Source organism: Stegodyphus dumicola, chromosome 9, assembly GCF_044657685.1.
Source record: "Stegodyphus dumicola isolate Sdum_Otavi_A_Nest chromosome 9, ASM4465768v1".
Lineage (NCBI taxonomy): Eukaryota > Metazoa > Arthropoda > Arachnida > Araneae > Eresidae > Stegodyphus > Stegodyphus dumicola.
The window spans coordinates 86,321,682-86,333,718 of record NC_140776.1 but is presented as its reverse complement, the minus strand read 5'-3'; the positions used below and the strand labels follow the sequence as shown (position 1 = coordinate 86,333,718).

The window sequence follows — 12,037 nt, the reverse complement described above, 5'->3', positions numbered from 1 at the left end:
AAAGGTAGTATCCGGAACAAGAAAAATTTTCAACTCACCCTAGTCTTTCCTTAGAAATAATTATTTCGTATTCTCATTTTTCGGTAAAAAAGGAAAAGAAACTCAGTTTGTTTCATATTTTTGATAGAAAGTCGGTTAATCCGAAAATATATATACGCAAACTTTTCCCCGCATATTGCCAGAAGGGAAAGTAAACGAAAAAATAACACCAGCAAAAAAATAAACAAACACGCGAAAAAGGGGGAAAAAATGGCAGCTGCAATCGAGGTCTCTCTGTAATCCTCCGTACCCGAAGGGGGAAACTTCTAAAAAAGTAAAAGTTAAAAAAAATGACAGTATCTTCATTTTCATTTTCTGGCAGTGTTTGTTGCTATTCGAAACTATAATGAATCCTTTCCAGTTTATGATTAACGAAGAACCCTCTCCGTTGGCTTTTCCCCCTTTTTCTTGTGTTCTTGTTGCGCCATTTCTTTTTTGGCATTTCGAACGTAGGGAAGACTTTAAATTACGGCCGCATGTCGGCGCTGACTGAGGTCGAGTCGGGTTGAGTTGTGTCGGGGAACATTACGCGGGACGATGAATGATTCCCAGCAGAGCTAGCTGATGAGCCAAAAGGATGAATATGTATTGAATGGATTATATTTTCCGCAGCCGACTTTCTTAATGATTGATACAGTCGCGCGCGTTCGCTACGAAAAGCTTAAATATTTAACATTGCGCAGATGAGATACAAAGGTGGGGAAGGCAGCATGCAGCAGGTACAAAAAGCTATTCCATCTGTAATATTTTTTGCTTCTATAATGCATGGGATGGGATTAAGTTCCATACGGCGGCGCTGTCTTTCTGCCCTTCTAGAAGACATGGGCCGTTCGCTCTTGTGACAACGGGTTAATTCAGATTTATTAAAGGCGCAGATCAAAACCTTTCCTGGAAGGTTTATTTCATTTTCATGAAAGAATAAAGAGAACAACAACCGAATCGAGTTGTTTTATCCCTTCGGATCGTCCGCTCGTGTTAAAAGGATTATTTGGTTTCTTCTGTATCAATGCGTTCTTTCTTCTGTTGAATAATTAATAAATTATTCAAATTATCATTGTTTGAAGTCGGATAATATATCACAGTCTGCTAATGATAGTTTATGGGAGGCACTGTATGTAATGAAAACAATGTAATGTAATGATGCAGAGAAGAGAATTTCAGAAAAATGACTAGATTTTATGCTGTGAATTTTGATACGCGATAATAACAAAAAATGAAAGATTAATTTATAACAAAACTATCACAGAAATTAATGATAGTAGATTTTAAAACATGCTTAAATGAAAAATCTATCGCACAAATTTTCGTAATAGAGTGCCATAATGGAAATAAATAATAGCCCAGCATCAAAATATTGAGTAAAACAAAAACTCCACGCAACATAGAGAGTTACATAATCAGTTGTTCAAATAGTATGCAAACCATAAGGTCTATTTTCATTATTAAATGTCTGTCCCGTCTTTCTGAAGTTTGTGGCTATTAAGGGCACACGAAACATAAAGTAGCTCAAATCTTCAAATTCTTGACTTCAAGACCCAAAATAGTTTAGTTTCATGCGATTCCAAAACTATAATATTTGCATACATTTGTAAAACATAAAGACAAAAAGAGAAAAAAATTAAATAGGTAAAACTCTGTCACATCCATAATATTTGATGGGAAATGTTTGAATTGAATTTTATTCTAGTTGCCAAATGTTTATTCTGGGTTTTATTAATTCTATTTTAATCTAGGCATTATTATCTAATATAGCAAATGAGTAGTGGAAAATGACAGTTCTAGCACAGGGATTAAAAAAACGTATTAAACATATAGTAACCCCTAGAAACTGACAGTTATACGTTTAACATAGCAGCCTTTTAAAACCTGATTTTAGAAAACTGCAGGCTGTAACATGGGCAAGAATGAGTATTTGCGAATTTTTAAGCAGTTAAAAATGCAACGAAAAGGCGCGTTTACTTCGTTCGCGTTTAGCGGCCGAAATATCTTCTTATACTTTTGTATTTAAAAATTAGATAATTATTGCCTTTTATTTTCACCAATAATGACAAGAAGTTTAAAAATCCTTCAGCAAAATTATTAACATAGTACATTTCATGTCATTAACTTGACCGATTTTTATGCATTATAGAAATAGGAATTTTTTTCTTAATCTACATTTTAAAATTTCTTCATCAAATTACTTTTAAAATAGGGTACATAATGTTTTTTCTTTTTTATTAAACTTTATTATTGTTAAGACATTATTATTATTTATTACTGTTGTTTATTTTTTCTAGCTATTTTATTATTTAATATTCTACTGTCTCTCAAAAAACATTTTGTTTCCATATTTTTCTTATCACAACTTTTATTTTTATGTCATTTTACCTTATTTTTTATTTTTTATGTTTAAATATTTTATTATTTTTAATATTTAGAAGTGTTACATTTCTAATTTGTTTGTATTAATATTCAAAATAACTTTTATTTTGTTTTTAATTTAAATTTTCTATAAAATTTTCATTTGAATATTTTCTACTCATACATATGATATAAATGAATTGCTTATTATGTTTTAAATAAGCTTAATTTATGCTTTAAATGGGCATGGTAGTTCGCGAAGGTTACGTCAGGGAAAATTTCAGTGACTATATACCGGATGTCTCCTGCAGTCGCCTTCATCCCTCCTCCCATTTGATATATTTAAACGCTATTCTTATTATTTACTTCGCAAAATCTTCATCTTCTTTGAGTTTAAATCGACCATGAGCTCAAGTTTCGTAACCATTTAAGAGTTTACATAAAATGCACTCAAGCCAACTTATTTCCACGACACTAATTTTATGCTTTGAAGTAATTTTCTTCGGCAATGCTTACAGTCAACATGCGAGTTTAAGTTATTCACAGTACATTTAAATATGCCTTTAGAGCATTTCCCCCTTTTCTATCAGTTATACGAGATGATAAATCTTCTCTCTTAATTCTATTCATTCAATGGCAGGAATACCTAAGAATTCATCTTTCATTTTTCTTAACACTTTTTTATTTTTAAAGGGATTTGCAAAGTGAGTGTTAGGAAAATTAGATAAATGAAAAAAAAAAAAAAATTAACATGTCTTCACTCACATCTTTTGTTTTAATTTCATAGCCTAAAGGATCCATATTAGTAATAAGTAATTTAGCACTTTTACCCTATTTATGCCCTATTTATTAATTACCCTTGTAAGGATCTTAAGTTTTACTAACGTTTATTTTATTTTAAATCTTTACTATCACTTCTTATTTTCTACTTCCGGCCAGAATTATAAGCGTGAAGGAGTTTATGCAAAGTTGTCTGGCGAACGCCAAGTATTTAAGTGTGGCCTTTTTGCCAAGCAGAAGAGAGGAAGCAGTGAGTTCGAAGCAGGCCGCTTACCTTAGAAGTTACGCAGTTGCTATTTGCCTTCCAGGCCAGAGGTTTTAATCCTCTTGATAAATTAAACGTATTGTAGTGTTCACAGTCTCTGTGCTACATACGCTTCCTGTTATTATAAGGCCAATCTTATTCTAAAGTTAAATTAGAGTTTAGTTTTATTTTGATATCTTTTACGTTAGACCCCGAGTGGAGGGTCATTGTATTCCGAAGTACGGAAGTCATTGTATATAAAGAAAAATAAAGGGTTTTGTATACCCTTCGTCTGTATCCTGTCTACTTACTACAATTAGTGAACATAGCTTTAGTAAGCTCTCTGTTCTAGTCAGGTCATTGTATGTTTCCGAAGAAGGTAAGAAGAAACATTGAACCTGATAGTGGCGCCCGACGAAGAATAACTATAGCCGAGTTTCAGGAAGAACCTGTGCTGCCTGCAGAAACGGCTCAGAATCCAGAAATGCCAGCTGCCGCCCTGGAAGGATTTGGGTACATCGTCCAGACCATGCGCGCTTCGATGAAACCAGAAGCAACGTTTAATGGAAACTCACAGGTAACCAGTGTTTTGGAAAAATTGGATGACCACTTCATGCTCTACCCCGTGCACGAGTTTCAAAAAGTTACCTTAGCTACCAGCGCTTTGAGGGGCCAAGGGCTTAACTGGTTCAAATGTATCGGCAGAAGTCTCTTGGGTCAAGCAGGAAGTCCCACCTATACTTACGAAAATTTCAAGACTGCCCTACTAAAAGCCTTCCCTGTTGTAAGGGATCGTGCGAAATTAGAAACAGAACTTTTCAGTATATATCAACAAAGAATGGAAAACCTCTCGAGCTTTATTTTAAGAAAAATTCACGTTTTCAAGCTCTTGTATGGAAACCGTCCGGATCCTGAAATAATTCAAGTGATTTTGCCGAGGTTACTACCCCAAGTGCAAGACTTTATTGAATTACGAAATCCGACTACACTGGAAAAGTTATTTGAGCTAGCAATGCAGTTTGAAAGTACAAGAACGGCGGACGTCGAAAGAAGACGCCAATATCAACAGCGAAACCAATTTGGTACGCCAAGACTACAGCAAACTCAAGCACATGGCTACGGAGAAAAAGCGAATCAGTGGGCAAGGAAACCCGAGCATTCAAAAACAGCCGGCGAACGTCGACAGTTCAATAGCAACCCAGGAAAAAAGTCTCAAGGCCAGTGGAGAAAGAAGGAAAGCACCGAAAGGAAAAATAATTTAAACTAAAACGGATTTCTGCTGACGAGAGGGTGCGGAAATCCGAAGGCCACGAAAACCCCTCTTCCTACAAGTTAAATACAGTAATGGTGAAAAATTTAACTCTTCCGAAGATTGAAGTCTTGGTAAATAATATCCCGGCCACCGCACTCCTGGATACCGGCGCGCAGTGTTCCTGTGTGGCAGAAGTCTTTTTTAGAAAGTATTTTCGCAAATACCACATATATAATGCGGAGAATACAACAGTATTAGCGGCGCAAGGAGAACAATGTAAGTGCGTAGGTAAAGTACCTTTGTACATCCGTATCAAGGACGAACCAGTAAAGGTGATGTTTTTTATAGTAAAGAATTTGCAAGCAAATTTAATCCTAGGAATAGACTTTCTTTCAGACGCACAAGCTACACTGGATTTTAATGCAGCGTCCCTTAAGCTGACGATGAAACCAGTGCGTGTAGAAAAGGTTGAACCGCCAAGGTTAAATCTTGACCACCTGCCTAATGACGAGCAAGATAGAATCCGACAAGTGGTAAGTGAATTTGCTTCCTTATTTAGTGATATTCCAGGATTTACTCAGGTTACTAACCATAGTATTGACACCGGAGATGCATTGCCGGTTCGTCAAAAACCATACCGGTATGATAAGAATAAGGAAAAAATTATAGAATGGCATATTACCGATATGCTACGTAAAAAGATCATAACGCCTATCTCAAGTAGTTATGCTAGTCCGGTGGTTTTATGTAAGAAAAATAATGATTATCCTTTGGAGCATCCAAAAAGGTGGAGATTCGCTATTGATTACCGTAAATTAAATTCCATAACGAAATATCCGGTATATCCGTTACCGATCATAGAAGAAATTTTAAGGAACATAAAATCAACCAAATTCATGACGACTTTAGACTTAACGAATGGTTATTTTCAAATAGGGGTCAGGCCTGAGGACGTGCCTAAGACTGCTTTTATAACCAAGTCTGGCACTTATGCATTTTTGCGAATGCCGTTTGGCCTTTCAGGCGCCCCAGCAACATTTCAGCGATGCATGGACATTGTGTTAAGACCTGTTCTTGGAAAGTCCACATTTATCTATTTAGATGATATCATTATTACTAGTGGTAATCTCGACCAACATATACAGGATTTAAGACAGGTGTTTTCTTTATTAAATGAGGCCGGTCTAAAAGTTAATGTCGAAAAGTGCAAATTTGCAGCCCCTGAATTAAAATATTTAGGTTACAAAATATCGCAAAAAGGGATCGAGACAGATGAATCAAAAATAATCGCTGTACAAAAGTATCCGACTCCAAACACGGCAAAGAAGCTCTCTTCTTTTCTAGGACTTTGTTCATATTATAGGTCCTTTATAAAAGATTTTGCGGCTATCGCTGAGCCATTGTTAAAATTAAAAAGGAAAAAGGCAAGATTCTCGTGGACTGCCGAAGCCAATAGTGCTTTCGAAAAATTAAAACAAGCATTAACGCAAGCCCCTGTGTTGAAATTTCCTGAAAAGGATGAAAATTTAGAAATTTCAGCGGATGCTTCGGATTATGCGGTAGGAGCGGTACTTTCGCAAAATCAGCAGCCCGTGGCATTTTTTAGCCGAACTTTAAATCAAACACAAAGAAACTATTCCGCGACCGAGAGAGAGGCACTTGCAGTTCTGTTAGCAGTGCAAAAGTTCCGAGTCTATTTTGGAAAGGCGCCGATAACAGTATATTCTGATCATGCGGCGGTAACTAGATTGTACTCAGGGAAAAATTTATCCCCAAGGTTAATAAGATGGGCACTCAAGCTGCAAGAATATAATATGGTAATCAAGCATACCCCCGGAAAGGAAAATATCGTAGCAGATGCCCTATCACGAATTAAATTAGACGAACAGGGTAATACCGTAAAAGTTGCAATGCTGACAGCGTGTACAATAAATTCCCGAGAAACTGTAATAACCGAACTGGGTAAGGATCCTGAGTTTGGAAGTATTTATGAGTATTTGAAGGATCCTGAAAATTTTAGCCACCAAGATATTGTGGCGATAAGAAATAGGGCGGCCCATTACGAACTAATAGATGGTCTATTATTCTACACAAAAACTACGAATTCCAACAACGAATTTCGACCTGTTATCCCAGCTAGTCTTAGATTAAATATCCTGCAAGAGCTCCATGACAGCCCTTTAGCTTCTGATGCTGGTATTCGAAAAACTATCCAACGCGTACGCGAGGCAGTCTACTTTCCTGAACTGCAAAAGTTAACAAGGGCGTATGTCCAGTCCTGCCCAACATGTCAAGCCGTTAATTATATTAATTTCCCCCCGGCCGGGTTTCAAAATAGTATTAAATCCGAATTTCCAAATGAAATAATCGGCATCGATTTATTGGGCCCTTTCCCAAAAAGTCAGTTAAATAAAAATGGCTATCTCCTTGTTATGGTTGATCATTTTAGTAAATGGACCGAAATTGTTCCCTTAAAACGAGCCTCCGCGAAATTAGTTACTGATTCTATTTTAAATAAATATATTTTAAAATACGGGGCGCCCCTAAAAGTTATATCGGATAATGGTCCTCAATTTGTAAGTAATATATTTGAAGACATGTGTCAAAAACTGGGCATACGTCATTTAAAAATGGTCCCGTATCGGCCGCAACCAAATATAGCGGAACGGGTCAACAGAAATATAGTGAAAATTATCCGTAGTTATGTTAAAAATTTTCATAAAAGCTGGGATAACTATGTCAATGAATTTGCTTTCGCCCTTAGGACCGCAAAACATGATACAACGGGCAAAACTCCTGCTGAGTTATTTCTAGGCAGAAAGGTTATAACACCGTTAGATAAACTATTTTATGTGCAACAAAGAGCCCCAGAATTTAAAATGGGTGATATAGAAAAACTAATAAAAGAAGCAAAAAAGAATACGGAAGTAGCACAAAGAAAACAGAAGTTATACTATGATCTGAAACGACGGGGAGTAACTTATAAAGTAGGGGATGAAGTTTTAAAAATTAAGCATTCACTTTCTTCAGCACCAGAAGATAAAACTGCCAAATTTTTTCCACGCTTTGAAGGACCATATGTTATAGAAAAAATAACTCACGCTGTTGTAGTGTTAAAGGCAAGAAATGGTGAAACCTGTTCCGCAAATATGGAAGGAAAAATTGAAAGATACAAAGCCAGATTAATCGCAAAAAGATTTAGCCAGAATTTTGGATCTGACTATGACGAAACCTTTGCTCCTGTAGTAAAATACACAACTCTACGAGCTTTCCTATGTGCAGCTTCCTTTAAAAAGATGTCTGTCAAACATATCGATGTCAAAACCGCTTTCCTTCATGGAGAACTAGAAGAAGAAATTTACATGACTCAACCCGAAGGATACTCGAAAGCTGGAAATGAAAATAAAGTTTGCAAGCTGAAGAAATCTATATATGGTTTAAAACAAGCCGCTAGAGCTTGGAATTTGAAAATTGGAAAAATACTCCTAAACATGTCATTTAAACAAAGTAAAGCAGACCGATGCTTGTTTTTCAAAAACATCATTGCAAAATTCACATATATAATATGATATGTCGATGATATGCTTATAGAAAGAGAAGAATATGTAATGCAAAAAATCCAACAACTCAATGCTAAATTGAAAATCAAAGACCTAGGAGAAGTCACCTACTACCTCGGCATAAACATCGAAAAATTTAAAGACGGAACCTTTGCCATGAACCAAAAGAATAAAATCGAAGAAATAGTTCAAAAGCTTGGACTTCAAAATGAAAAACCAACATATACGCCAATGGAAACAAACTACAGCAAACTAGAAGGTGAAGAAGATCTTCTAGAGGATAATACAGAATATAGACAAGCAGTAGGGGCATTATTATATATTGCAACAATCAGCAGACCAGATATAGCATGTGCAGTCAATCTACTGAGTAGAAGAAACGAAAAACCTCGAAGCACAGATTGGAATGCTGTCAAGAAAGTCATTCGATACTTGCTTACAACTAAAGACTTTAAGTTGTTCTTTAACAAAATTCAAGAACCTATACTAACTGCATATTCGGATGCAGATTGGGCAAATGACAGAACAACAAGAAAATCCATTAGCGGATACATATTCAAACTAGGAAATAACTGCATTTCATGGAGCAGCAAACGTCAAAACTGCATTGCACTATCTTCAACTGAAGCAGAATATATTGCAGCAGCTAATACAGCACAAGAAGCACAATGGCTGTTAAATTGTAAGGATCTTAAGTTTTACTAACGTTTATTTTATTTTAAATCTTTACTATCACTTCTTATTTTCTACTTCCGGCCAGAATTATAAGCGTGAAGGTTTTTATGCAAAGTTTGTCTGGCGAACGCCAAGTATTTAAGTTGTGGCCTTTTGCCAAGCGAGAGAGAGGAAGCAGTGAGTCAAAGCAGGCCGCTTACCTTAGAAGTTACGCAGTTGCTGTTTGCCTTCCAGGCCAGAGGTTTTAATCCTCTTGATAAATTCAAACGTATTGTAGTGTTCACAGTCTCTGTACTACATACGCTTCCTGTTAATATAAGGCCAATCTTCCACGTTTATTATTCTAAAGTTAAATTAGAGTTTAGTTTTATTTTTATACTTTTACGTTAGACCCCGAGTGGAGGGTCATTGTATTCCGAAGTACGGAAGTCATTGTATATAAAGAAAAAATAAAGTGTTTTGTATACCCTTCGTCTGTATCCTGTCTACTTACTACAATTAGTGAACATAGCTTTAGTAAGCTCTCTGTTCTAGTCAGGTCATTGTATGTTTCCGAAGAAGGTAAGAAGAAACATTGAACCTGATACCCTATTTAATCCCCTATTTACGAAATCATAATGAAAGCTGTACATAAGGGTTTCATTAACATTTAACACGGAATATACAACATATATAGGTCAATTTAATTCAAGTGCTGTCTTCTTCATATTTACCGCAGCAAAATCATCCCCAGAGATGTTACAAGTTTTCTCAAACATTCTTCATTATTTACCAATCGTGTATCGATGTAATTTCTCAAATTTTCTATTGTCTTCCAAAACACAGAAATGCTCATTAATTTGAAAACGTCTTTCTTGAAATCACTTTTCGTCAGTTTACGTGGTTCTATGCTGAATTCTATATAAGGATTCATCCACGTTTCTTGCTTGAATTCCTTAGCTCGATGAATTTTTTTCAAATCCATTTGCAGTTTATATGTCCTATATATCCCAAGCAAAGCCTAATTCTTTAAAACAAGGCATCGCAAGGTAAACAAGGAACGATTTTTTATTACATACTTTCTTGTTTCGCACTAAAGTTCGTTTAACTGTAAACGATCCTCGCAAATATCACAAAGATACATCTTGAAATCTTCTAAATTATTCCAAATAATAACATAATATAGTTCAAATAGTGCCATTGAATGAAGAGAAAACTAGTGCTTCGCATCATAATTCATAAGACATTCACGAAATCATTATCTGAATATCGTCTTATATTTCGAACTTAATATTTTGTATATTAATATCAATGTAAATTGGCATTTTGCTGTTTATAAATTTTTTATCTCTATTATAAAAATTATTTTTATGACACAGAAATAATTTTTAAACATCTCGCTCTTAAATTCCGCTTTTAAAAATCTAACAAGTACTCAAAAATTTCATGAGAGAAAATACTGAAGTGTTTTTACCTTTCGATGCTGAATGAAACTATTCCAAATGAACTAGTCTTTACTACGGAAATGTTCAGCTGGAAGTTCCAAATTCCTAAAAAAATATAAAATGGCTATTAACCCTTTGATAAAATGAAAAGATAAAAATATAAAATTAATTTCCCAAATTTCCTAACAAAAATTTCTCTTTATGAAACAAACTTTTATGCACCATAGTAAATTTATCATTTTCACAATTATTTCAATGAAACTGCATTACAGTGCAGAGAAAGCATTCAAAATTATGCAAAGATACATATTTAAAAAAGAAAGGTAAAAATTATGAGTTTTTACCGGGAACTAGCCATCTAAATTAAATATTGATTCATAATAGTTAATACATTTTACGCACGCGTTTAATAAAAAATGAAATTGCTTGTTGTTCTCTTTTAATGTCCCTTTTTTTACCCTTAGGTACCCAGATAATTATGAGTGATCAACGAACATGAGCAAGAAATCAAATGCTTATGTTATACGCATTCCAAACTTTTATATATGAGAACTGTGAGAAATTCTAAGACTTAAAAGCCGATTTCTCAGAAGAAAAGTCTTAAACTAAGACACACTAAACCATTAAAAATATATTACTTAGCGAAACGCTTCTCAAACAAAGGATTAAGAAAAACCTCTCATTAATTAAAAAATTCAATTATTAAAATAAAATGAAATAACTTGTACTCCTGAATTTCATAGCGTAAGAAATTATCCAAAATCTGCTTTAATTTTTAGGAAAGCACACCGTTGGCTTTTGCGGGATGAAAGCTTAATATTCGCTATGTGCTAGCAAATTACACTGTGATCGCGTCCACTTCTGAATATCTGATTCTTGAAAATAGTGTGAATTAGTTGCTGCTTGTCTTCAATCCCGAGGGTATTAATGCCTTCGAAAAAAGATCAAGAGTTATATTCATTAGTCATCTCTTCCTAAGATGAATTACTAATACATCTGGTACCTTTGATCAAAACGGTGTTAGACACCTGGGAGCCTGGGCTTTAAATCCTACCTCTCAGTTTAGCCTATGATAGCCTATGATAGCCTAGGATATTATTGAAGGATTTCACATCAGTACCTCACTTTTGCGAGATACGTTCGAGACAAATATTGTGTTACGTTCTACGGTATTTTATCTCTTTACCGCTTGCCTTTATGGTGTACTTGAAAATGCGTCCGGCTCGCAGTGCGGAGCTCAAGAATTCGAATACCAGAACTGCTGATTACTCCACCATCCTGGTTTCTAAAATTTTAAATGACTCAATGACCCTACAGTGTTTCAGTAAAAGATTAGACGCAAGGGCTTGTGCAAAAGTAAGGTTAGTAAGTAGGGTCAGTGAAAGTTTTAACTCTGGAATATTCATTAATATACATATTATGTGTTATTTTTATTTTTGGATGTGAGAAAGTTCACAGAAAGTAATCTCAAAATCCTTAAGTTATAGAACAAAAACATTGACATGCTACAGAAGGAGAGAATGAAAAGCTGCATACAGCAATTATTACTTTAAAAAATGCAAAAAATAAAATTTTAATTAAGTTGGAGCTTTAGCATTTGCTTAGAAACTAAGAACACAAAAAATTACCATAATGGTATGGAAATGACGCATTCTAAATGAAATAGAAATTGAGCTATTTATATATGAAATATCCAGAGAAATACAGGTGCTATTTTAAA

General features: G+C 34.9%; 1 pseudogene; it reads left to right on the top strand.

The window, feature by feature from the left end:
* The first annotated feature begins 8,239 nt into the window (after window positions 1–8,239).
* Window positions 8,240–10,816, top strand: LOC146995404 (uncharacterized; annotated as a pseudogene).
* The last annotated feature ends 1,221 nt before the right edge of the window (window positions 10,817–12,037 follow it).